The sequence below is a fragment of the Zootoca vivipara genome, chromosome 7, assembly GCF_963506605.1.
Source record: "Zootoca vivipara chromosome 7, rZooViv1.1, whole genome shotgun sequence".
Classification (NCBI taxonomy): domain Eukaryota; kingdom Metazoa; phylum Chordata; class Lepidosauria; order Squamata; family Lacertidae; genus Zootoca; species Zootoca vivipara.
Window position 1 is genome coordinate 25,860,820 of NC_083282.1, and position 27,741 is coordinate 25,888,560.

The 27,741-nt window shown below is 44.1% G+C and overlaps 1 long non-coding RNA gene across 1 annotated transcript; it reads right to left on the reverse strand.

Annotated features, from left to right (window-relative positions):
• Positions 1 to 398: 398 nt before the first annotated feature.
• On the reverse strand, positions 399 to 27,011 carry LOC132592502 (uncharacterized). Its single transcript, XR_009557971.1, has 3 exons — positions 26,950 to 27,011; positions 1,114 to 1,213; positions 399 to 878 (listed from the first exon to the last, which is right to left on the reverse strand). It is a non-coding gene; the product is annotated as an uncharacterized LOC132592502 (long non-coding RNA).
• Between the last annotated feature and the right edge of the window lie 730 nt (positions 27,012 to 27,741).

The following is a 27,741-nucleotide window of genomic DNA, read 5'->3' on the forward strand; positions in this document are numbered from 1 at the left end:
ATGGCCTGCACATCATCCTTTGTCCCCTCTGGGGTAGTGATCAACTTCTACCTTGGTTTGGGGCTTTCCAGGGCACACTGGTCTATCAGCACAGGCAGGGAATCTGAAGGGAATTACCTGAGAGGAGTAGCAGTGCTTGAAGTCTGCTTCTTTAAGGCCTTCCAAAACTCCTTGAGGATGGTGTGGCACCTGGAAGTATAAAAGCCTTCCATCCAATAACAAATTGGGGCTGGATCTACACTGATCTGTTTAATGTTATTTTCCCCTATTAGAACGATATTAGATATGTCAATCTAAAACGTCACAGGGCATCCTTGTTAATTAAGACGTTTTTTAACCTTGGGTTTTGTTTTGTTTTTAATGGTCAAATGTTAGTAAAACCCGGCCATACCATTTTCCAAAACGATGTTTCTTTCCCTGCTGGTGGTCACTGCCTTCTGGAGTCCTATTTTAATTCTTCCTCCCTGAACGTTGCCCCTTGAAAATCATTGGAGGGGGCGGGTCAGAGTTTGAATGCAGTAAAAAAGAAAGAGGTAAAACTCTGCATAGGGACATATGAGCAGTGGTTCACCGACATAGCAGCACAAAACGATTAAAAAATAAATGATAAAAAAGACAAGGTCTGCATTATGAACGTAAAAAGTAGGACGTCGTGTGACCATCTATGTTATCAAAACCCTTCCTCGTCCTTTCCTGAATGTTAAAAACCATAAGTGTAGATCCACCCTCGGTTGGAGGAAGTTGCTCACTTGGAGAACGCCACAGAGTTTACTTGACCCATCATGCCATGTGAGCTTCTTGTCAAGGTCAGGAGAGATAGGCCCTCTATGGGCCTCCGGACCCTGACCCAGATGATCTCTGTGATTGCACCTCAAGATCTAAAAGAAAACAAAACAATATAGATAAGAGAGAGAGAGAGAGATGCAACACAGGTTACATACTGAAAAATGTGGTCTCTGAAGACAAATAGACACCAGGAACATATAGCATGCCACCTGCAGGACCGGCCCACCTATGAGGCAAGGTGAGGTGACCGCCTTGGGTGGCAGGATCCACAGGGGCAGCAGACCCCAATTTATTCCCCTCTTGTTCTTGATGTAGATCTTCACTTACCCCTTCTTCCCTGTTCAGGAGGGCAGCACCATTTTTTTGGTTTGCTTCAGGTGACAAAATGTCTTGGGTCGGCCCAGGCTAAAATGGAATCTTTGTACACCTTTGGTTTGGGGATGGAGCATGAGGAGCCATCAAAGTATGTGGGTTAACCATGATAATCCAATATCATCAAGTAGAACCAGAGAGAGAGTGGATCAAGTAATATGAAAGAGAGAGAGAGAGAGAGAGAGAGAGAGAGAGAGAGAGAGAGAGAGAGAGAGAGAGAGAGAGAGAGAGTTTCATTATTGCACCCACAAATAAGAAGAGACAAACTGAAGATATTTCTGTGTGCTGGTTATTTAACTGATACATTTACAGTCTTTTTTTTAAAAAAAAAATTTTTTAACCCTAGCAGGCATTGTCTCTCCTTTTTACTGTGTACTCCTTGAATACAATACTTCACTCTTGTAATCCTTTTATACATCTTGGCTTGACTATACATACTCAAAAGCTCTGTATCTCCTCCTTCCCACCCCCACCCCTCCACCTTGCTCTCTCCGTCTCCCCTTCCCTTCCCTTATGTAACTTCATACAATACAATATCTATCCATTAGTGTTTCTAAAAAACCTCTGCTATCTGCTGTGCTTAGCGTTCTTTTATAGTGGGATTTTTTTAATAATAAAAAAAGCCTTCCTATTAATGTTTCTTTTTTTTTATCCCTCCTTTTGAAGAAAGTTTAAAGTGAAGTTTCAAAGTGTTTTAATTTTTATTTGTACAGGAGAAATGAATTTAGGAGTAAGGAGAGAGAGCCCATGAAGAGCCTGGAGGTTTAGCGCTTTCAAATTTTCAACACAATCCAAAACACTTTTCTTGGAACACATCTATCGCGGAAAGCTATACAGCACCTGCATTTAAGCAGCAAAGCGTTCCCTTCCTCCTTCATAATGTCTTACGCTAATAGTGCCTTTAATCTAGTAAAATCCCAAAGCACTTTCCGTATAGATACGGTAATCTCTCCCATTTGCTGCTGAAATGCAGCTGTCTCTGGTATGGAACTTGGCAACGGCTAAACGGCGCAACAGTTTACCGAAAGAAATTATTAAAACATTATCCAACAGAAACAGTAGGATCAGGAAATCTGGGACACTTTCACACCAATTCACCTGGGGGCTATATATTGTGGGCAAGATCCCCCATGTACACCCCTCATTGAATGGAGATTCACAGGTGCAGATGAATGCTTATATAGACACAGTTCCTCAAACCACGGATTTATGCATGCGGCATGTCGATTAATAAATACATAATGATCTCGACTCCTCTCCTTCTAAAGAGAATTCAGGCTTCATTTACTACTTTTACATGAGCTCTGCATGGAAATTGCTTCTTTGTAGAATGAAAGTCCTCTATAAAGTGTGGGTATCTGATTTATTTCCCTGCACCTAGGCCTGGTCTGCAAAGTGATTCCCCCAAATCATGAACATGCACACAGAAATCCATGCAGGCAAATTAAGGTTGGGGAGATCAGTCTACTTATGGTTCTTGTCACTTTTACATTTGCTCGCCCATAAGCTTGTTCCATCACCTTTAAATTTTCGAATTATGCTTTCTAAAAATATGCATCTCTACACAAATTTTCTCTCAAAATATGTATTATTATAGATATTCCTAAATATATTTCGACCTGCTTTTTTCAAGCCAAGAACCACGTCAGAACATTTGGGAAATGGGGGGGGGGGGAAAGTGCTAGATAATGCAAGTTATGATCCACATATGTGCCCTGGAGGTCAATTCCTCGGCAGCTGAGGGTTTGGGCCTCTTCTAGTCTGTATCACAGTTGCAGGAGTTGAGGTGTCATGTCAACCTGCCCTCCTACCTGTTGAAGCTGCTGGGATCATCAGAGCAGTCCACAATAAGGCCGACTTCATCCATGTTTTGGTTGTGGGTGAGGTGGCTGACCTGGTGTGATGTGCTGAGTTCCCCTGGGTACCACCAGAATCGGTTGCAGGCAAAGGAGCAGGAATAGTGAATGACAGTTTCATTCTCCCCCATATCTCCCACTCTTTCTTAACCTCTTTCCATAATTTAATATAATTATTTTCAAATAGTTTAGGATTTCTTACTGTTAGCCAAATTCCCAAACACCTAACATTTTTACTTATTTTCAGACGATACATCCTTTCTAAAAAATAATAATTCAACTACGCATCCATGTTTTTAACCAATGTTTTAGTTTTTTCTGAATTTGCTTTAAAACCCGCCACTCCTCCAAACCTTTTAGTTTCTTCTAATGCTTTGGGAATGCTCTCCAAAGGTTGTTCTAGTGTCAGCGCCACCTCATCAGCAAATGTCCCTAATTTATAAATGCTGCGTCCCACCTCAATACCTTTAATTTCCCCATTTCTCCTTATATTCTGAAGCAATATTTCTAATGTCATAACAAACAACGGTGGAGACAGGGGGCAACCTTGTCTCATTCCTTTTTCTATTTGGCATTTGTCTGAAAGAATATTATTTATTAATATATTTGCGGATTGATCAGTATAGATTGCTGCTAGGAAAGAGTTACCTATTTCCATTTTCTCTAAAATCTTGATCATGAATGACCATGAAATGTTATCAAAGGCTTTCTCCGCATCTAGAAAGATTAACACAGCCTGTTTTTCATTACTTACTTCCAAATACTCTATTAAATTAATTACATTTCTTATATTGTCTTTCATTTGTCGGTGGGGTAAAAACTCCAGCTAGCATCTCAATAGAAACATTAAATGCAAAATAAATAAATAAATCCCAGAACCACAACACCAAGGAAAACAAGTATACCAAGCACCTACACAGGGTGTTCTTACAAACCAGTAACCATAAGTAGCTCAAATGGAACTTCCAGGAGTGACAGCAAAATGCTAATATTTTTCTAATAAAGACTAGAGTAAATGGAGGTCTTATTTCTCCCGCACAGTCACTCAATAACTTTCCTGAGCGTTAAACTGACATAAAAATAATTGATAGGAAAGAAAATGCATTCTACTTGCAGCTCTGATGTTCCTCCATTATTTAAGATGAATCTGATCTGCTGCTTCCTGCTGTGGAGATTACATCTTGAATACTTAATACCAATTTGGTTACTTTTTAGGGGAAAGAAAAACAAACTTAAATACCACACACACAATTTATCTAATTGCATAGCACTAATGCAAAGCATGATTGTAAATGCAAGCAAGGAAGTGGAGGGCGAGAGAGAACATCCAGTAGGAACCTCCCAATGTCACGCCGAGCTGCTAATAATTCCCAGGACAGCTGCTTTTTTAAAAATAAAGTTTGATCAGCAAGGGGGGGAAACTATATTAAAAGTTAAACCTATCATTAAAAAATAATTACAGTAGAATTATTCACTCTGGCATTTCATTTCAAAATCTGGTCTCAATCAACATGCTTTAATGAGATAAACGTTGGCTTTCAGAGCTTTTATTCTTCCTATGCTGAATATATAAAATGGCTCCGAATGTGCTCAGCAGTGAAGCATGAGGGGAAAAGACAAGCAGCTTGTGCCATGTCTCACCTAAGCTCTTTTCTCTTCTGCTGGGTCTTCACCATAACCTGGCAGTGCCAGGTCTGTGGCAAATTCAAGTGCTAAAGAAAATTGCCCCTGCATGGTAGCAATCAGAGATCAAGGAGGTAAAGGCATCTGAGGTGTAGTATAAGGGGATTCTGGACTCTTCCCTGAATCTATCCAACCCACCATGAACACAGACCCTCCAAGTGTCCCTGTTTTCCTGGACAGTCCCAGATTTACAGAAGCCGTCCCGGTTTCAGATTTGATCCTGGAATGTTCCAGGTTTCCTTTGGACGTCCCCATTGTTGTAGTTGTTTTTTCTGTAAAAAATGTTTAGGGGTATTCTCAGAAGCCAGACTATCTTCCACCAGGGCCAGGGCTTTTTCAGTGATGGCTCTGACCTGGTGGGATGCTCTGTCCCACAAGACTAGGGCCCTGCGGGACTTGATCTCCTTCCATAGGGCCTGTAAGACAGAGCTATTCTGCCTGCCTTCAATTTGAATTAGCCTGATCCTCTATTCTCTATTTCCTTTTCCCTTTCCTTTTCTATGAAGAAACCCTTTTGGGACCCCACATTTAAACTCTTCCCTGGTCTCCTTGCTGGCCCTAGTAGGACCAACTTGGCCAGTTAGCCCTGGTGATCATTTGATGTTTACTGACTGGTTTTTTGTTTTGTTTCCCCCCAAAATGACCCCTGAATTTTTGAATTTTATTGACCTTGATTTATTGACCATTTATGTTGTATTTTATGCTGTTTTTAAGTTGCATTTTAATCAATGTTTTATATTTGCTGTTAGCCACCCTGAGCCCAGTTTTTAAACTGGGAAGGGCAGGGTATAAATAAAATATTATTATTATTATTATTATTATTATTATTATTATTATTATTATTATATTTTGACTCAAGAAAAACCACCATTTTATAGTTCAAACCAGGAAAAACAAATACAGTAAATGGAAAAAGTACAAAGATTAACAAAATGTTTAGGGCTATGCGTACTACATTTCTCATCAGAGGAATGTTGGGAGGTATGGTAGGATGTCCAGAAGAAATGCTGGAGGGTGTGGAGTTATGCGACCAAGAAGATAAGCAACTATGCAACCTGAAGGCAGCCCTGTATAGGGAAGTTTTTTTATATACATTTAATGTTTTTTTTGCATTTTTATATCTGCTGAAAGCTGCCCACAGTGGCTGGGGCAACCCAGTCAGATGGGTGGGGTATTATTATTATTATTATTATTATTATTATTATTATTATTATTATTATTGAATAGGACATCCCTATTGAGCATGAGACTCTCAATCTCAGGGTCGTGGGTTCTAGCACCACGTTGGGCAAAAAGCTTCCCTTTCAATTGTACAATTCTATGATTCTATTTTCTTTGGAGGAATGTTGGAAGGTATATGAACATACGTAGCTTTTCAACTGATAAACACAAATGTTGATTGTGAGGGACGCTGTAGTAGCAAATGCGGCTCCCTCCAGATCTTGCTGAGCTACAATTCCTATCAGCCCCAGAGCAGCATGGTCAATGGTCAGGAATGGTGGTACAGTTATTGTCCAACAACTACATTGACTACCCTTGTTATAAACTATCTCAGTATCTCCATATGTTCTCAAACATCATAGCAGATGCCACAATGCCATGCTTTTCTTTCTTCTTAGCAGTCCTGTGTGGCTGTAAGGATTTCACAATGCAACAGAAAAAGTATCGGGGTGTGGGGTCGGGAATGGTTGTGAAAAAGAAAGCAATCTGTTAAATAGTGAGATACGCATCTGGAGAGAATTCTCCCTTCTCTCATAAAATAAAGAGGAATTAAGAAGGCCAAGCTTATGAGAGATTTAAAATGGTCAGCTATCTGAAAACAAAAGACATATGTCACTCTACAGTAAGAGTAGAGCATGAAAAATGGTTGCCCTGTCAATAGTCCAGGAACCCAAGAAGAAATAAGAAAAAAATTACAACTTAGCAGCTGGATAGAAAGATAAACATGTGGATAGGAGTATGGACCTCCCTGCTTACAAGAGATAACAGAATTAAAAGAAAGGGGGAAAGTCAAAAAAGTATTTGTTTTTTCTTAGGTCATTGTGGTCTATGCAGTTTGTTATCATGATCAAACTGAACTTTAGTGGGGGTGGGGATTTTTTAAAAAAAAAATAATACTGATAAAATCAACACAGAGATGTCTCTGACTTCCACTGTCTTGTCTCCTGATGGTGCAAAATCTAAGTTACTGGTGCATGATGGAAGCTGATCTGATATACCTTGTGGCCTGGGGGTTTTGCCTAAAGAGAGCAATTGCAACAGATAGAATAACTGACGGAGGAGAAAATGGAGACTGGGTTTGTTGGTTGTTGGCTTTTAAGAGAGTGAAAATAGTCTGAGTGAGATTCACTTCCCGTGGAAAACTTGTAGCCCTTCAGAAATTAGACTCCAATTTCCATCAACCCCACCTAGCATGGCCAATGGTCAGGGCTGATGGGAATCATAGTCCATGAATTTCTGGAGGGCCACAAGTTCCCCCACCCCTGGCTTTCAGGTGCATTTCATGTGTCGCAATGTAGCCTGCGATTCAACAGGTTGAGCAGGTGTTTTGAAAGAATTCAGAAACCTGCAACATCTGATTACCAGAGGCAAAAATGAGGAGTGAAGACAACATGAATATCTGAGATCTTGGCGGAGGGATTAAGTGTCCCAAAGGCTGCAAGAGGCAATAGCAGAAGCCCAGCAAGGAAGGTCAGGCATGTGACTTAACAGCCGCCTGCTTCAGAAGCACGTCAGGAGATTCAGCTGCGGGGTGGCATTTGACAGAACACCAGAGAACCAGGGGAAGAATTTACATGCACATTTGACCTACCCCCAAAACTATTTTACTTAAGGACTCTTATAAATCCAGATGGTTCCAACTCTTACATAGCAAAATCAGATCTATTGCTATTGAGTGCTCACTGGAAGGACAGATCGTGAAGCTGAGGCTCCAATACTTGGCCACTTCATGAGAAGAGAAGACTCCCTGGAAAAGACCCTGATGTTGGGAAAGATTGAGGGCACAAGGAGAAGGGGACGACAGAGGATGAGATGGTTGGGCAGTGTTCTCGAAGCTACGAACATGAGTTTGACCAAGGCAGTGCAGGACAGGAGTGCCTGGCGTGCTATGGTCCATGGGGTCACGAAGAGTCGGACAGGACTAAACGACTAAACAACAACATTGCTATTGACTTGGAACTCTTGTATAATTCAAGTGAGCAATATATTTATCGCAATATTCAAATCAGATTGAGGGAAGTTGCAAAACAAAACATCGAGTCAGCTGCAAACAAAATTCGCTCCCCCAAGTTTTATAGTTTAAATACAACAAATAGCAGGGTCACTTATATTTCAAAATTAATAATTCCAGTCCTGCGCATGTTAGCCCGCCTGAACGTTTTCCACTCAGCTTTTGTCAAGGGCAGATATTTAAACATCTCCAGAAATGATAGACATTGCGGATGTTTTTTGAATGTGCTGGACACAGAAGAACATCTTCTTTTCTACGGTCCATTGCACAACCAGCTATGCAAATGCATGCTATCCCCTTTTCTGGGCAGTCTAACAACACGGCACAATGAAAATATCAGATTCTAACTATCTGACATTAACCTGGAAGTAACAGCAAATGGTGGCTGAGTTTTTATCAGTAGTATCTCTTAGAGTGGTAAATGGCACTATTTAGTAGAAAGAAACTCCAAAGAAAATCTTCGTTTTACATGGCTGTTTATTTGTATATATTATAAAATGTTATATAATGGATGTTTTATGATAGCCTATATTTGAAATGCCTAACAAAGGTTTGGCGAAGTAAGAATTTTAAATATACCGGTATTTTTAGCTGCCTCGAGAACGTCAGTTAGTAGAGATTGTGTTCAACAGAGCACTAAGCAGGACTTATTTTCAGCCGGAACTCTCCAGAACTCAGTTCTGGCACCTCCTAGGCAGGCGCTGTTGCCATTATAAGAGAACAAGAGAGGCGTTGGTTAGTTCTTTTTCTAGAAAAATAGCACTGTGTTCAACGTAGCGCTAAGTAAATAGTTCTGTCGGCAAAGGATTTTGGTTTGTGTAGCTGAACTTTCCCCCTTCCACACGCCCCCTAGGTTTGTTCTAGCAGTTTCTCCAACCCCCCAGAGCAGATTGGAGAGGGGTGCATGTGGTAGGGGGGGGGGGCGGAGTCCCATTGCACATGTTGTAACCCTTGCTCAGACGGGGCAGTTCAGTCGAATGGCACCCATGGTTGGGTATAAATACTTAAAGTATACGACAAACATGTTTGAACTGTCTTCAAACATATGTTTGCACAATGTTCTATACATACTAAGTTTTGGGAGAAAGCGCTGGATTTTGTAAGTATGACTGCACAGAAAAAGTTGAAACTTTCAGCAGAGAACGTTATTTTGAATTATATGCCTACCGTATGGAAGTTAACAGCAGGATGACAGAACTGGATTTGATGTGCCCCAATGGTGGCCAAGAGATTGATACGGATGACTTGGAAGAATAAAGATACGGCCCCTTTTATTCAATGGATTGACAGTATGGCAACACTCACAACTTATGAACGGACTGCTTATAGACGTAGACTTTGCTTGGATAAAAGGGACAACATTTGGAAGGAGTTTGTACAGAATGCAATAGGCTATTAAAGAAAAAAGGGGGGAGGGAGAGGTTGAGAACTTGGAAATGAGAACAATTAAGCGCCATATTAAATCAAGCATTAAATACTTTTCTTTTCTTTAAGAAACTAGTATTCTTCTTTTGAATGTCATTATTACCCACCCACCCCTTTGTATTCCTGCCTCTGTAACATTTGTGGTCATTCAGAATATTTTTGACATTGATCAGCATCATCTTTTTTTACTTTAGCATCTTGAAGAGTTCCTCCCTCTGCTGAAGAGCGAAAGGCTCCCTCATTAAAAGGCCCCGACTGTCCTCCAGCAAGCTCTTAAGAATTTCACCCCATTACAGTCCTACCTTTTTCCTTGCAGAGGTCAATAAATGGGCAGCATCCACCTCATCATCCTTATAAATGCATCATTTGAAGCATTTCAATTAAAGTTTCAGATCAGACCACTGTACTGAGACCGCTTTAACGAGGGAAAGTAATGACCTTGCATGGCAGGTTGTTCCTGGCTCGCCATCAGTTTTAATTCTTCTTGATCTTAACTGTAACCCTTTGATACCTTTGGATCAAGAGTTGTCTCGAAATGCTCCAAGCATATTGTTGGACTTCCAGGGACTGTTGTGGGGTGGTTCCGTCACTTCTTGTCTTAGCAAAACCATTCTGTCACCTATGAATCCTCCTTGCACATTCAAATTACCCAAGATTAAAAGATTGATGGGGGGAGAGGGGGGAACCCTTCCCCCCTTTTTTAAAAAAGGTGTAGAACAGTGGATACCTTCTTATTCCCCCGCAGCAAATGAACCTAAGGAAAATTCCACAGTAAGATGAAGGTAACTTCTTTGATCTTTGGTACCGAACTGGAATGATATCATGATTAAAAGGGGCAAGGGGAAGAAAAGAACATAGGAGAAACATATCTAATATGACAGTTGGAAAGAGAAAGCTGAACTTCACAACTAGTCTGGATGGTAACGTTGATACCAGACTGAAGCCCGTCATCTGTGCGAAAGCTGTAGCAGTATTTTGGGTCTTGGAATAATCACTGGTCATGAGCAATGTTGACCAAAACTCTCCACATCTTTGCAGCCTGACGAAGAGCTTCCAGATACTAGAAGACACAAAGTCATGAAGCTCTGCCTGTTTACTTAAAAGTAAGCCCCAATAAGTTCCACGGGAGACCCACTCCCCATACAATTTTGTTTTGTTGTTATACCAACCACGTTGGACAGTGGAACAGTCTCCCTCTGGAGGTTGTGAGCTCTCCTTCCTTGGAGGTTTTTAAGCAGAGGTTGGATGGCCATCGGTCATGGATGCTTTAGCTGAGATTCCTGCATTGCAGGGGGTTGGACTAAACAAACCTTGGGGTCCCTTCCAACTCTACAGTTCTATGATTCTATGTGAAAGAGGCTTCACAGAAGAGGAGGAGGAGGAGGAGGAGGAGGAGGAGGAGGAGGAGGAGGAGGAGGAGGAGGAGAAGAAGAAGAAGAAGAAGAAGAAGAAGAAGAAGAAGAAGAAGAAGAAGAAGAAGAAGAAGAAGAAGAAGAAGAAGAAGAAGAAGAAGAAGAAGAAGAAGGACAATGACACTGAGAAGCTCACAATCTAAAGTTCTATACAGTGGAACCTCGGTTTATGAACGCCTCGGTTTATGAATTTTCGGTTTACGAACACCGTGGACCCATCTGGTCCCATCTGATTAATTCACTTTCCATTACTTTCAATGGGAAAATTCGCTTCAGCTTAAGTACGCTTCAGGTTAAGTACAGACTTCCAGAACCTATTACACTCATACTTCGGGTTAAGTACGCTTCAGGTTGAGTACTCCGCGGACCCGCCTGGAACGGATTGATCCACTTTCCATTACTTTCAATGGGAAAGTTCACTTCAGTTTATGAACGCTTCAATTTAAGTACTCCGCGGACCGTCTGGAACAGATTAATCCACTTTCCATTACTTTCAATGGGAAAGTTCGCTTCAGTTTATGAACGCTTCAGTTTATGAACAGACTTCAGGAACCAATTGTGTTCATAAACCAAGGTACCACTGTACAGGGAGAAGGAGGCAATAAACAAAGAAATTAATGCATACAAACATAGGTACAGCTGCAACAGAGAAGTCTGGAATGTCAGAAAGGACAGTGGGGTTTCATTAGTGGTATGTGGAACACAGGAAGTTACTCTGTACTGAGCCAGACCATTGGTCTGTCAAGCTTGGCATTGCCTACACCAGATGTAGCCAATGTGGTGTTCTCTGCTGCTATTGGACTCCAATTCCTATCAGTCCTAGTCAATATGGCCACAGGTCAAGGAAGAGGGGAGTTCTAGTGCAACAACAGCTGGAGGGCACCATATTGAGTAATTCTGGTGTGCACTGACCAATTGTCAATAGCACACAAGGGTCTCAAACAGGGGTCTTTCCCATTCTTACCTAGAGATGCTGCAGTCTAAACTGATGACCTTCTGTTAAAAAAGCATGCAAAGCATATGGCGCTCTAGCCCTTTCCCCAAGAACCCTTTCAAACAGGTGGAGCTGCAATGGGGCTCTAGGGTTAAACCTACCTTCTGATGCCCACATTCAAATGCCAGCACCATGTAGACATACAGGTCAGAACGGCAAGTCCTAGATGGAGCATGCCATTTCGACCCTGGCCCTCTTCTTACCTTCAACCCTCGTCCAGTGTTGCCAAAAACATGAGATGGAGCAGCATTGCTCCTTCCCATGTTGCTCAGTGACACCTGAAGATCTAACTATGTAGCCATTTTCCACAGCTCCTTCCCAATCAACGTGGCGCCAGTTTCTGGGAGGTACAAAAACTGGGAGGTGAAGCACCTCCGATGCAATCTCATGATACTGCTGAGCAGCAAAAGTGGTCCTCGGGCCACCAAAGGTAGCCATTTGGAAACGAAAACCCATGTCCTTTGAGCCACAATAGGACACATTGGGGCGAGGAGATGATTTCTCTCTCATTCCTGGAATTCTCACACAAAAACTTTCTTCATTCATAGTGAAGGCATCTGATGCTGTGACCAAACATGGTGGGGAATTGCTCAGATTGTCCAGCTTGGGTTCAGATTTGGAGGAAAAGCACCAGTGTTTGGGTGTGCAAATTCCCCTCTCTGAACCTGTGTGTGGCTAAGGCATTGAGACATAATAATTTCTGGCATCATTTATTCTTCAAGCTCCTCATTGCAATCCAAGGAGGGCTTATCTGGAAGGATATCTGAAGACGGCACTAGAAGAGAATTGAAAAAGCCTCCGTAGTTGCTATCAGTCATTTGACATATGCAGGCAGCAGGCAGCAGTGATATGACTGCCGTCGCATTCTGAAATGGTTTGTCTTTCATCCTGCCCTTTAGTGGAGGGCATTATTGCACTCTCTGCTCATAACAGGCATAGTTTTGTTTATGGACAGTTGGCGATGGCGGACAAAAACCAATTTCCCAAATGAAATATAGTCCAGCATGGAACATGAAAACGTGCTCCTAGCTGACAAGGAGGATTGGCTAGAGACATTTCTGTAATGCTGTTATGTGGCAGGGGTTTCTTAACCCGAGTAGTGCAGTGGTACCTTGGTTCCCGAATGGCTTAGTTGCCGAACAAATCGACTCCCGAACGCCGCGAACCTGGAAGTAAGTGTTCCGGTTTGCAAACGTTTTTCGGAAGCCCAACGTCCAATGTGGCTTCCGGTTGAGTGCAGGAAGCCCCTGCAGCCAATCAGAAGCTGTGTCTTGGTTTTCAAACGGTTTTGGGAGTCCCAGAATGGATTAAGTTTGAGAATCAAGGTACCACTGTAATGGGATGGGTCAGTTAAAAGGAAACTTGACCAGCTCCCTCATATGTATTTAGAGGCTTCTTTGCATATTTTACCAGACCTTTAGAAGGCATCTCATTTTAGACTCACAGCTGTCCATGGAGGCACAGGTCAACTCGGTGTCCAAGGCAGCTGTCTATCAGCTCCATCTGGTACGCAGGCTGAGTCCCTACCTGCCCACTGACTGTCTCTCCAGAGTGGTGCATGCTCTAGTTATCTCCCGCTTGGACTACTGCAATGCGCTCTACGTGGGGCTACCTTTGAAGGTGACCCGGAAACTACAACTAATCCAGAATGCGGCAGCTAGACTGGTGACTGGGAGCGGCCGCCGAGACCACATAACACCGGTCCTGAAAGACCTACATTGGCTCCCAGTACGTTTCCGAGCACAATTCAAAGTGTTGGTGTTGACCTTTAAAGCCCTAAACGGCCTCGGTCCGGTATACCTGAAGGAGCGTCTCCACCCCCATCGTTCTGCCCGGACACTGAGGTCCAGCTCCGGGGGCCTTCTGGCGGTTCCCTCACTACGAGAAGCCAAGTTACAGGGAACCAGGCAGAGGGCCTTCTCGGTAGTGGCTCCCACCCTGTGGAATGCCCTCCCACTAGAGGTCAAAGAGAACAACAACTACCAGACCTTTAGAAGGCATCTCAAGGCAGCCCTGTTTAGGGAAGCTTTTAATGTTTGATGGATCTCTGTATTTTAATGTTTGATGGATTTCTGTGTTTTAGAATTTCTGTTTTGTTGGAAGCCGCCCAGAGCGGCTGGGGGAACCCGGCCAGATGGGCGGGGTATAAATAATAAATTATTATTATTATTATTATTATTATTATTATTATTATTATTATTGTTAGCACGCAAATTGGGAGTGCAGGAAGAACCCACTGGCAAAATAAGATAGTTTGGCATGGGGCACCCTGCCCTGCATGAGGGGTGCAGAGCCTTTGCTTCTCCAACATTGTTGAACTTCCAGGTCCCATCATCCCCAGAGAGCAGAGCTAATAGCCAGGGCTGGTGAGAGTCGCAGCCCAGCAACATCTCTGCCCTTTGTGTGTTCGGCTGTTTGAGTCTTCATAAGATCATGGCCACTGGTCCCATCACCTCCTGGCAAATAGAAGGGGAAGAAATGGAGGCAGTGAGAGATTTTACTTTCTTGGGCTCCTTGATCACTGCAGATGGTGACAGCAGTCACGAAATTAAAAGACGCCTGCTTCTTGGGAGAAAAGCGATGACAAACCTAGACAGCATCTTAAAAAGCAGAGACATCACCTTGCCAACAAAGGTCCGTATAGTTAAAGCTATGGTTTTCCCAGTAGTGATGTATGGAAGTGAGAGCTGGACCATAAAGAAGGCTGATCGCCGAAGAATTGATGCTTTTGAATTATGGTGCTGGAGGAGACTCTTGAGAGTCCCATGGACTGCAAGAAGATCAAACCTATCCATTCTTAAGGAAATCAGCCCTGAGTGCTCCCTGGAAGGACAGATCGTGAAGCTGAGGCTCCAATACTTTGGCCACCTCATGAGAAGAGAGGAATCCTTGGAAAAGACCCTGATGTTGGGAAAGATGGAGGGCACTAGGAGAAGGGGACGACAGAGGAAAAGATGGTTGGACAGTGTTCTCGAAGCTACGAACATGAGTTTGACCAAACTGCGGGAGGCAGTGCAAGACAGGAGTGCCTGGCGTGCTATGGTCCATGGGGTCACGAAGAGTCGGACACGACTAAACGACTAAACAACAACAACAAAGCCAGCATTAGTGTGCACCAAAAGTGTACCTGGAAAGCATTAGACGATCATAAAACCATAAAAATATATATAACCCACTGACAAACAACGAACAGAATTGCTTCTCTGAAAATGCACAGCGATGCGAAAATGTTTGCAACAGATGGCAAAACATCACAATGGTAGGTGCTCCTCCAATTCCAGCATGAAGAGCGTTCCAAAGTACAGCTGCCATTACCCTGAAAAGCTTGGTTTGAGTGGAAACTAAATGGTGTCAGGAAGGCTTCTCCAGATGATCACAGTGATCTATCTAGCTGCTGTATAATGGACAGGGGGCAGTTGTTCAGGTAACCTGGTCCAAGGGCTTTTAACGCTAATAGCAATACCTTGAAACTAGTTCAGTAAAATACTGGCAGCCAGTGCAGAGCTTTCAGCACTGGTTTAATACCCTGTACTTGCCCAAAGCTGGGCTTCAGCATTCCGCACTAGCTGAAATTCCCAAACCAACCTCTAAGGGTTGTATTGCAGGTTACCAATGCATGCACCACTGTGGCCAGGCTATCCTCGTCCAGTAACAGACGTAGCAGTTGAAGCTGGAAGAAAACACTGACCACAGAGGACACTCTTGTGGATCTCAAAGTACTTCCAAGCCGCTCCTTTGGGGAGAGTGCAATCCCACCAAGAACAAACAACTGGTTTGTTTCTCAGGTTTAGGAACCGTTCACCCACAGGGCTTCCATCTGGCTAGGTTTCAGCTCCATTTATCAGCCCTCATCCAGTCCATCATTGATGCCAGGCCCAGATTCGGGACATGCATAGCCTCACCTGATTGGCACAGGTGATACCTTGCTCCAAAGAAAAACAGGCAAGCCTACTAGATTGGGCCAAAGGCCCATCTAGTCAAACAACCTGTTCTCACAGTGGCAGTCAGATGCCTGTGGGAAGCTGTTGGCTCACCTCTCAAAATTTAGGCCATGAGAATCTGTCATAATTCATTGTCCTGTCACCAACCCATGATATCAACAATGTCAAAGGGCATTCAGATAGCGTGATACTGTATTTGCCATCCTGAGAATATTTTATACTAAAGGTGAAGAATATACTGTACTGTAAATACCACAAACAAACAAATATATTTCTACCATTTACTACATTTTAATATGAAATCGAAGTCATGGCAGGTTACTTCTACTAGGTCCCCTAATGTACATTCCTATCAGCTGCAAAATGCCTCACAGGTCAAGCTATTCACAACACTGAAACTAGGATAAAGAATGCAAACATTAGAAATGCTTGTACAATAGAGCGGTTTTGCCCACTAAAATCCACCATTTAGTTTACCATTTCCAGGCAGAGTTTTAGGACTATATACTTCTCTCTCTCTCTTTGGTAGCTGGTTCCTGAAAGACATAATTCAACCATTTTCTCCATAAATACAGAGAAGCGAATCAAGAATGAAGTTTAACTGTGGTCCGTCTTCCAATATCATTTCAAGTGCTCTTCAAAGATAAGGAATGGAAGATGGAAGCAAAAAGTTACAACAGATTGAAAACGTGAATGTATCGCTCTTGCATGTAAAAGCGGGAAAGATTTGTAGCCTTTGCAGCTAACAAGAAGATCAAGGCAGTCAAAAGGGAGATGCCTTGCGGAAGAGCAAGAAGCAATTTCTCTCTTGAATTTCTGAGACTAAAATTTGACAGCTTAATTCATGCCAGATAAACTTTGTATGTGTGTCAGCAATGTTTGTTTATAATTATTTGAGCTGATTCCAGTGTGTAAACCATCATCATTTCCTTTTTCTTATACCCCAACATTCCTCTCGCAAGAGCCCAAGGAAACTTAAATATAGGCATGTTGCAGAGGAAATAGTTCGTAGAATTTGTGCTTCTAAATGGGAACGCAACCGTGGCCCTTCCTTTGTCCTAATAGTTTCAAGGAGTTGATCTTACACTTTAACAACTGCATTTTGGAGATTTAACATCATGTCCTCTCTCTCATGTTTCTACCGTAGGAGTTGGTTTGCCACCTTTAAAAACGGCAGTCATGACCAAGGAGAGGAATATACGCTAATAATCTCAGCACCTATGAGGCAAATTTTAAATTTCTAAAATGACTTTAAATGAGTATTGCAACAATGACCGTTCCCCACATAAAAGGGGAGGCGCATTTTGAGCGGTCGCGCGCAGCCCCCTGGGATCCCTAGGGCAGCCCTGGAAGTTCGGAGGCCGGCACTGCCTTCCCGGGCTGGATACTGGTGATCTCCGCCCATGCAGTTACCTGTCCAATCCAGCTCAGGGAGGCGTTGCCAGGGGGATTAGCCAGGTAGGAGGAGGTAACCTTACCTTGAACATGGCTGAAGCAGAGTCATTCCTGGGAAGCAGTCAATGGCTCCAGAAGCTTTCCCACCCTCCACTCCCAAAAATAAAAAAATAATTAATGATTGCATTACAGGTTATTTTCTTCCATAGGCGTCGTACATGCATGCAGGCGCTGCTACAACAAGGCTGCTGTTGAAGGACCGGAAAGGAATTTTCCCTGCATTGGCAGGTTTCGCCTTTCCTGTAGCAATTCGTCACAACTTTGGCGGATGCAGGCCTTGGGCGGAATCCTTTAGTCATCTACATAAATAGGGGGGCATGGGGCGGTGACCCCCTGCCCCCATTGCGGCAGCAATAACAGGGTTCCTGTAAATGGGGCTAAGGGGCAGGCATTGACCATACGCTATAGGCTGTCATTGCCCTCCCTCTCCAGCGGCTGCGATCGAAGGGGGGCAGGCTATCTGCTTGAACATATGTTCTCCAGAGCTAGCCCAACCCCCACACATGTTGGATAACCCTGATATTACCTAGATCCCCGGCTGGGGGCTGGGAAGGATATACGCCCAATGCCTGAGCCAAGGTCTCCCTACATCTGAATTCTTAATAAAGTTGTGGCCAATTTTAATCCCATAGAACGTGGTCTTGTGTCATCATTCCGCTCGGGAGCTGCCTGGGGACTTTGGGGGACTCCGCCTGACCGTGCAATAAGTTACAAACCCTTGGTTTGTCTTTTGATGAGCCCATTGTTTGGCCGCTCTTAAGGCTTAAAATGCAAACACCGCCACTGTGTTGCCAATATATTAAGGGAACATGCTTCAAGTGGAAAGTTCTATCATTTATTTCAGCAAAGTCAACCTTAATAGTATTAACTAAAGTACAAATTATTCCGGGACACATTTTATCAAAAGAACCGGCTTCAGCTATCATAGTCAGGTCTGTGATGTGCTGAATATTTTTAATCTAGGTAGTATTTTTCTGTATCACTGTCATCTTCAGATGATTCTAATCAGAAGCTTTAATCGGTTCGTGAACGGGCATTATAATTGGTTAGAGACAATATTCTTCCATCTGGCTGCCTACTCCCATTATGTGTCAGAGAAGTCCCAGCACATCCACCCAAAATGTGCTGGATCCCGGTGCTATGAATTTTCTCAGTTCACGGATTCCCAAGTGTGTCTGTAGGCAATGCTCCTTGGAGGAGTCCTGCGCTTGAAGAGATCATGGAGGTGCTGCACGTAGTACATAATTGCTGTGGAACTCATACAGATTTCAGCAAAATTTTGGTATCTTAACAGGCCATTAGGTGGGAAGGCCATGCAGTGGAATCTTGTGCTTAGACTACTAAAAAAAGAATTAACTTAGACACAGCCTAGATCCTTTTGCATGATTTGCAGTGAAACCACTGATCTGCCAGGGGGGAAACGGTTCTGTAATGTGCCCCATTGTTTTGTGCCCGATACTATATTTGTGCATGCCTGTGTGTTCTGGGGTTGCTGCCGCTGTTAATGTTGGCAATTTCCCCACCTGGGTAGGGATTCGAACCTGGATCTCCCCGCACTTAAGCCCCTCACTGTAGCAACTGCTCAGTATTCCTAGACTGTCTCCTGTCCAAGAACTGAGAGCATAGGAGATGAAGCAGACCCTTCAAGTGCTCAGGGACAGTCCCAGATTTACAGCAGCTTTCCTGGTTTCTGATTTTATCCCAAAATGTCCTGCTTTCCCCTATTTTCATGTTGGAGGGTATGGATGAAGTACTACACACAAGCCACCCACTGGCGAGAAATGTTCTTCACAAAGAGTGGGGGACATGATCTCCCAGGCGTTCTAGCTCCCATAAGCCCTCAAGCTGCAACAGAAGGAATTGTGGGTAACACATCACTCACACAAGCAGCTGGGAGAGTGCGGGTGTAGCCCTGAATTCACCCATGGAAACCAGGGGAGAAAAATAAGCACTGAAAAGTCTGTTAAGTTTTGTGCTTATACGTAGAGCTGGAGTCAAGAAGAGAAACTTCCCAATGCTCATAATGTCTTTATTTCCAATTGGCCTATTTATCCCCTCCATTAAGCCATCTTTAAGCCCGTGTAATGCCATTGATTTAGAACCTCATTACAGAGTGGATAATGAGGCCCAGTCCTGAAACATTGTGCTTTTCTATTTCCACTCATTTAGCAGGGTTCTCTCCCCCCACACCAAAATTAGATCTTTTTAAAAAATCAATCAGAACCATAAATTGCATTCTCCAAAGCAATATATCTCTGTGTGTGTGTAAGGTGAGATGCAAACACAGAATATTTTATAATGAATACTGATGTTAATATTTCCTCCTCCTCCTCCTCCTCTTCTTCTTCTTCTTCTTCTTCTTCTTCTTCTTCTTCTTCTTCTTCTTCTCCTCCTCCTCCTCCTCCTCCTCCTCCTCCTCCTCCTCCTCCTCCTCCTCCTCCTCCTCCTTCTCCTTCTTCTAATGAAGCAAACTATGAATGCAGAAAGAGTTCCTATTCCTGCAAAGTTCAGTTCAGAGACACACAAAGTGCAATTCATGAAACCTGGCTTTAATGGTATGCATATATATATATATATATATATATATATATATATATGCACACATATATAATTAATGCGGCATTGAAAAACATGTTTAAAATGTTTTATTTCTTGATCAGCTAATTGGACCGTTGAAACAAAGATGCCTTTCTTCTTCCCGTTTGCCATGAGTTAAATTACTGTAGTAAAGGTTCCCCCCCTCTAGTTCTTTGGCCTTCATTCATGTATTCACTACTGCCAATTAGCTTCGAAAGTCACTGGTTTTACAAAATGCTACTCTTCCCTTCCACCTTCCTGCTCGTCCTCCTCTTTTACATGTGCGCGCACACACACACACACACACACAGAGAGAGAGAGAGAGAGAGAGAGAGAGAGAGATCACAGAACTGGCATTCAGACATGGGTTGTTAGACTGTCTTTCCTCATCTTTTTTCACGTTGACGTGTTTCAGCTTGGGAAGGAGGGGAAAAAAAACCCTTCCAACTTGGAAACTTGAGACGCGGCTGTCTCTGTTGCAGTGTTTTCTCCACATCCTGTTGAGTATTAAGTAGTTATTTAAAAACGGAGCTGTTATACTCAGTGACTGACTTAAAGAGCTCGATATAGTTTACAAGACGATTAATTAAATGAGAGCACTGCATGGGTTGCCCATGTGTTTCCATAATCATTCACGTTGGCCTATGGTTGCCCTTTAATTTTCATACTAATTAAAGTAACACACATTGAGTTGCAAATTGTTGATGGCTGCATTTCTCAGTAGATGTTAACACTGATGTAAGCTGAATGGTGATTTCTTTTTCTAAAAGGAGGAGAAGCATTAAACATAGCTGAGTTCTTGTTCTTTCTTTCTTTAGTCCGGTCTCCTTGCACCAGGCCTGCAAAATTGTGACCCACAAGTGTCCTATGCCAGCCGTATACTGTGGCCTGTAACTGCTCACGTCCCCACACCTTGTTTTTGATAGTCCCTGGTGGACCTGGAAAATAACAGGTTCATGAAATCACTGTGGGGAAGAGCCCTGATATCATTGATGATATGTATTGGATCGGTGGGTGTCAGGAGCTGGAGTCAGGAGCAGGTCAGTAAGAAAACACCTAATGCCAGCGAGGTTAAACTCTTTACTTAAAGAAACTAAAACAGTGCAGGCCTAGTGATCACGGCAACTCTTCCCAGTAGGTCCTGCCCCAGTGAGGCAGTTGCAAGGACTGAAGGTCCCCACCTTCCCACCGATCCCCAAGGCTCCTCCCTCTGCTCATTCCCCAGCAGCCTAAGGCTCTGTCATCTTGTCTCTCATCGCTGCACCCTCTTCATTACTCTGTGTGTTCTTGGAGATCAGCGGGGAGGGGAGCTGGTCGCAGCAGGAGGGGAAGACTCTCTGGATTCTTCAGCAGCCTGACTCATCGCTGCCTCTTCGTGCCCCTCCTCACCAGCCTCCTCTCCTGACTCTGGTTCTGCACTGCTCTCTGCCACAGCCTCTTCCTGCTCACTAAACCCTCTTGCCTCTTCAGCTTCCGACACCTCCTCCTTCCAGTCTTCTCCCTCTGATCATGCATCGCCGTACCACCACCAATCCCCTGGCTCTAAACCTTCTTCCCTTGGGGGTTACCCAGTAAGTGCTCTTCCACCACTCCTCTGCATTCACCATGACATCGGGTCACTGTTGTGACGTGGGGTTTGTGATTTCAGCTCTCTTGACATAATATGCTGGACGCAGTTCTCTAGTAACAGTTCTTTATTTAAGTGAACAAGACTGACTCTGAGGGCAGGAAGGCTACATTTATAGGGACAGGGAACTAGCTAGAAAGGGATACATTTTGGAGGGAACAATATCAAGCAATCACAGTGCTGCCTTTTGGAGGAAACCAATAAGACAGAGGATCCAAATAAAGCAGCTTAAATGAACCAATAGTAGCTGTACTCTCTGGAACCAAAAGGCAGTTACTTTATCCTAATGCACATACAGACAATAATAATACACAACAGTCACCATCATAGCTGCCAAGTCTCCCGTATTCCCCGGGAAACCCCCGTTTTTCCAGCCGTTCCCAGCTGAAAAAACGGATTTTTTTGTTTTTCCCCAGTTCACTTACCGGCCAGGGGAGGCTCCTTCTGCGCATGTCTGGAGTCTCTGGACATGCGCAGAAACGATTTCTGGCGTGGTGGCCATTTTGGAACTGGGCAGAGCAGCATCAAAAGTCGCTTCTGAGCATGCTCCGCCCAGTTCCAAAATGGCGGCAGCGCTACTTCCGGTCTGTGATCCCTTATTTTTCCAGCAGGAACTTGGCAGGTACGGTCACCATTTGTGCAGGCCTGCCCTATTGGTCACCTTCAGAGCAATCCTTCATTGGTTGAAATTAAGTGGGGAACCATGGACCCCTGGTTGTTATAGGTGGTTACCTTCCTGTAACTACACCCCTGGGTCAGGGTCATTTTGTTGATGAGTTGGCCTTTCGTTTTACTTTCCTAAAGCGATTTTCAGCCATAGTTTTTCTTCTCCTCTCCTCTCCCCCCCCCCAACTGCAATTTCTTTGTGCCAAAGCACCAGCCCACCAGAGAAACCAAACAACACAGGGGTGCTTTGTGCATTTTTGCACAGTTGGAGATGGTGGTGAGGAAGACTCCGGTGGAGGGAACTGAAATGGAGAGATTCAGCAGAAGGCAGGAGAACTGGGAAGCAGAGGGTTCAAACGTAACCTGGCACAACTACACTTGCACTTAATTCCCCCCCCCTGTTATGGCTCTTTGTTTGCTTTTCCATTTTAAAACAATTCAGCACTTTAGCAACGTTTTCTAAATAGTCCTGGGAGTGGGATTTGACACCCCATAGGTAGAAGAAACCTGCCCTTAGATGGGGAGATGTTCATTCCCATATCACCATGGACCATTCATCTCCCTGTTCCAATGTACAGCATTTTCAGCTCAGGCTACATTATGGAGCGCTTTTGCCACGACTTAGGAAAGAGAATAAACAGATACAGACAATTATCCTGCGGCTCCTCCTGCTGCTATTGGCATCTGCACTTGGCAGAGGTCCTGACAGGAACCACTCCATCTCTTTCAAATGGTCTACGTGGATGTAATGAGCATATGGTACTGGCTACTCAGTGAGAAATATAACCTTGACCTTGAGCGTACGGTACCCCTCCTCCTCCTCTTCCTCCGCCCTCGAAAAGGAAAGTTTGTCAAAAGCAACAGCAGTATCGAAAATTAAAATGTCCCACTTCTCGGTCAAAAGAAAGCATGTGATTTATTTATTTTTTGAGGGGGGGGGTGAACCAAACATTTCTCCTCTCCAAGCTTAATAATAATAATAATAATTTTTTTTTATACCCCACCCATCTGTGGGTGGCTTCCAACAGAACATACAAAAACACAACAGAATGTCACACATTAAAAGGTTTCCGATACAGGGCTGCCTTCAGATGCCTAGGTAAAGGTAAAGGGACCCCTGACCATTAGGTCCAGCCGTGACCTACTCTGGGGTTGCGCGCTCATCTCGCATTATTGGCCGAGGGAAGCATCGTATAGCTTCCAGGTCATGTGGCCAGCATGACAAAGCCGCTTCTGGCAAACCAGAGCAGCACATGGAAATGCCGTTTACCTTCCCGCTGTAGCGGTTCCTATTTATCTACTTGCATTTTGACATGCTTTCGAACTGCTAGGTTGGCAGGAGCTGGGACCCCGTCACAGGGATTCGAACCGCCGACCTTCTGATCAGCAAGCCCTAGGCTCAGTGGTTTAACGACAGCGCCACCTGGGTCCCCTACACTAGGTCAAATAATCATTTATCTCTTTGAAATCTGGGGGGGGGGCATTCCACAGGGTGGATGCCAATTCGGGGAAGGCCCTCTGCCTGCTTCCCTGTAACCTCACTTCTTGCCATGAGGGAACCACCAGAAGGCTCTCGGAGCTAGGACCTCAGTGTCCCCAGGCTCACAATATCCCTGGATATAATTAGTGTTGATAGATTGCCCTTGGGTGTTAAGATGGGGTCATTGTTCTCCTAACAATTCTCCTACCAATTATATGAGCCGTGCCATATAAATGTAAAAAAATAACAATAAATTCATTGGAATCTCATCAAGGAGACCTCTAGCAGCAGATGGAGAAGGAGGCCCACAAAAATACAATGACCTCTCAGCTGCTAAGGATGGCTCCCTAAAATAAAGTAAAGGGGATGCAGTTTCAATGAGCTTGGAGGGAGGGCTGCGTTTGTGAATGGGGTGAGCAGCATCGATACATGGTGTTTGGAGATAAATGTGGCTTTTGTAAGAAAACCAGCGACAGACTCAACTATGGGAGAAGAGCTCCTGCTGAGCCTCCCCATCCATAATTGATTAATTAACATAATGGCCCTAAATGAGATTTTCCTCCAGAATTTAATTAATTACAATCGCAACCCTTCTAAAGGTTACGCAATATATTTGCCAGCAGTTAACTGATTAACCAAATATCTAATAATAATAATAAAAAGTGTTCTATATACAGACACACCCCTGATCACTCAGGAAGAACCAATATTTTTTTCTGTGTGCGAATTAAGTGCAAACATGAAAGGCTGCACACGCAGTACACACACACACAAAAAAGAGACCAGGAAGCTTTGGCGTGAGGTATTTGCTTCAGGCTGGTAACCGAATAGCTTAGTTGTGGGTTTACCCTCAGCATTAGCCTAATTAATCGCGGGCTGCTTTATTAAAAACCAGTTATAAAGAAAACATTCCTGGACGAGAAAGCCCTCCGGGGCTTCAAACTCCTTGTACGACAGATGAACCTAATGCCTCACAAAGTCCAGTCACTTTCAAGTTTCCACATGAAAACATCTCTTCCCACTCTTCTCTTCACTGCTTGCACTCCCCATTTGCTGCCCATGGACCAAACCTGAAGGGCTGGCTTTCTCTTCCCTGAAACTACAACTCCCATGATCCCTGACCCCCACAATGCTGCCTGGACTACAACTCCCATGATCCCTGGCCCCCACAGTGTTATAAAACGAAGACTTTAATTAGCGTTTTTGAGGATTTCCTCCTCCCTGAGATCAGCTTTCACTGCCTTCAACCAAGTGAATTGCAATGGGCAGCTATTAGGGAAAGGGACTTTTCGGTGGTGGCACCCTGGTTATGAAACACACTAACAGCAGATAAGGTTACCTAGTCTGTTCTTTGTTGGCTTTTCAGTGCCAGAAGATGACCTTTTCTTTAGACAAGAATGCTTCGAGTTTTTAAAATTTGAACTTCTGAAACCATCCAATTTTATCCCTATTGCACACCTTTAGCAAGGTGTTTCTCTAGGCTGTTACTCTCTGTTGCTGACATTTTTATGCTAAATTTCGATCCTGAGGTATGTTTCCTGTTTTTTACTGTTCCCTGCTCAGTGTGGTAGTTTAATGTTTTTTTGCTGGTAAGCTGCCCAGAGAACACGGAGATGGGGAGCATATAAACCTTGCTGAGACCCTACCTGCCTGCAGACTGTCTCGCCAGAGTGGTGCATGCTCTGGTTATCTCCCGCTTGGACTACTGCAATGCGCTCTACGTGGGGCTACCTTTGAAGGTGACCCGGAAACTGCAATTAATCCAGAATGCGGCAGCTAGACTAGTGACTGGGAGTGGCCGCCGGGACCACATAACACCGGTCCTGAGAGATCTACACTGGCTCCCAGTACGTTTCCGAGCACAATTCAAAGTGTTGGTACTGACCTTTAAAGCCCTAAACGGCCTCGGTCCAGTATACTTGAAGGAGCGTCTCCACCCCCATCATTCAGCCCAGACACTGAGATCTAGCACCGAGGGCCTTCTGGCGGTTCCCTCATTGCGAGAAGTGAGGTTACAGGGAACCAGAGAGAGGGCCTTCTTGGCAGTGGCACCCGCCCTGTGGAACGCCCTCCCAGCAGATGTCAAGGCAATAAGCAGCTATTTTACTTTTAAAAGACAACTGAAGGTGGCCCTGTTTAGGGAAGTTTTTAATGTTTGATGCTATATTGTTTTTAATATTCGGTTGGAAGCCGCCCAGAGTGGCTGGGGAAACCCAGCCAGATGGGCGGGGTATAAATATATTATTATTATTATTATTATTATTATTATTATTATTATTATTATTGCTCCACATATCATGCCATCACTAGTTGGAGGGTTCTATACAAAATTCTGGAAGGCCAACACAAAAGCCAAGCAGAATGTATCATGTTTTCATGTTTAAGTCTCTCAGTATATGAGGAAATGCAAAGCATCAATAAATCTGCTTAGGGGGTTTCTCAGCAGCTCTGGGCCCACAGGGGTGGGAAGGACGGGCAAGTTTAACTCTCCCTCCATGCCACTGAGGTTTCAACCCAGGGCCGGCTCTAGGTAGACCCCCGGTGGCGCGGTGCGACCTGCTCGAGACTGCCCTGTTTCAACCTCTTGGAACAGTCCGGCTCCCAGTGGTGGGTGCAAATTGCCACCACTCCCCGCTCATCCTATCAATCATTTGCTGATTGTGGAGGGAGCAATACCTGCCCAACTCAGATGATATGCATGGATCAGCCTAAGTGGAAACTGTTCTGTATACAGTGGTGCCTCGCTAGATGAATTTAATTCGTTCCACGGGTCTTTTCTTATAATGGAAAATTCGTCTAGCGAATCCCATAAGAATGCATTGATAATTTTTGGGGGGATTCAGTTCTGACCATGCCCACCACTGGCATGCAGCTTCCAGCAGATTGGCCAAAGGTTAGACACTCCTTGCTTTGCGTCTATGGTTGCGTGATCTTCGTACTTCTGCATATCACAAGCCACACAGTGCAGACTTCGCAGCTGAGTAGGAGAACCATGGGATCAGCTATTACAGTGGTACCTCGGCTTATGAACTTAATCCGTTCCTAAAGTCTGTTCTTAAACCAAAACCGTTCTTAAACCGAGGTGTGCTTTCCCTAATGAGGCTTCCCGCCACCGGTGCCCTTCCGCCATTCAGATTCCATTCTTAGACCGAGGTAAAGTTCTCAAACCGGGACACTGTTTCCGGTTTTGTGGAGTTCATAAACTGAATCGTTCTTAAACAGGGCTGTTCTTAAACTGAGGTATCGCTGTATTACTTTTTTGGCTGTGTGGGTGCTTCTGAAGCTGCCTGGTTTGCTTTGACTCAACATCAAGAGCCTCCAGACTGAAGGTTCTACAGTATTGTGGAACTGTAGGTGGTTGCAGCTTTCCCCAGTCAAAGCGTGTCATAGTCTCATGACTTAAAACTCACCCTTTCGGGGAAGGATGGGCCCACACACCCTACCTTGGGCTTTGGCATCCATGCCCAGCATCCCAGTGCTGAGGTGATGGTGATGTCCTAGTGTGCCATGCTTCAGTCCACTGCTCCAGTCCATCGGCCGTGCCCTTTCCGGGGCTACTCCATTCCGTTCCCAACTGGAGGAGGAGGAAGGAAGGAAGGAATTATATGAGAATCCGTCCTTAAACAGCAAAAGCCAGTGATGTTAACAAACCATGAGCACTGTGAAATTCCCCGGCATTTCATCAGGTGGCAAGAAGTTCATGTTACACTTGATCGCCGGATAAGTTGCCTATAAAAACTTTGCAGATATTGTTTCCTTATTTAAAGCCAACCACTGGAGTTTTCTGTTGGTCCTGTTTCCTTTCTCTCCATAACCACAGCAACAAGCTGCTGCTAGAGAGGGATTATTAGTATATCTCTTCTCTAAAAAGCTGCAGAAGGATTATGCTCGGAGAGTGTACCTGACAGCTTTGTGCCTCAGACTCAGCCAAAAGAGCCAAACAAACTCCCCTAAGATCCCAAATTACTTTGTGCAGTTTTTATGCCGGGATCTTGCAGAGAGGTAAATATCGCCAAGTTGCTCTTTAATGCTTTCGGTGTGTGTGTGTGTGTGTGTGTGTGTGTGTGTGTGTGTGTGTGTGTGTGGTGTGTCTCTACAGCTTGGTTCACCATTGCCTATAATAGTTCCAAGGCTCTGGGTTTCTTTCCCAGAAACGCACTCTCACCATGCAAAAACCCAAAGCACACTGGAGAGTTATCTTAAAGCCGATTTTAAATAATTGAAATTTTAACGTT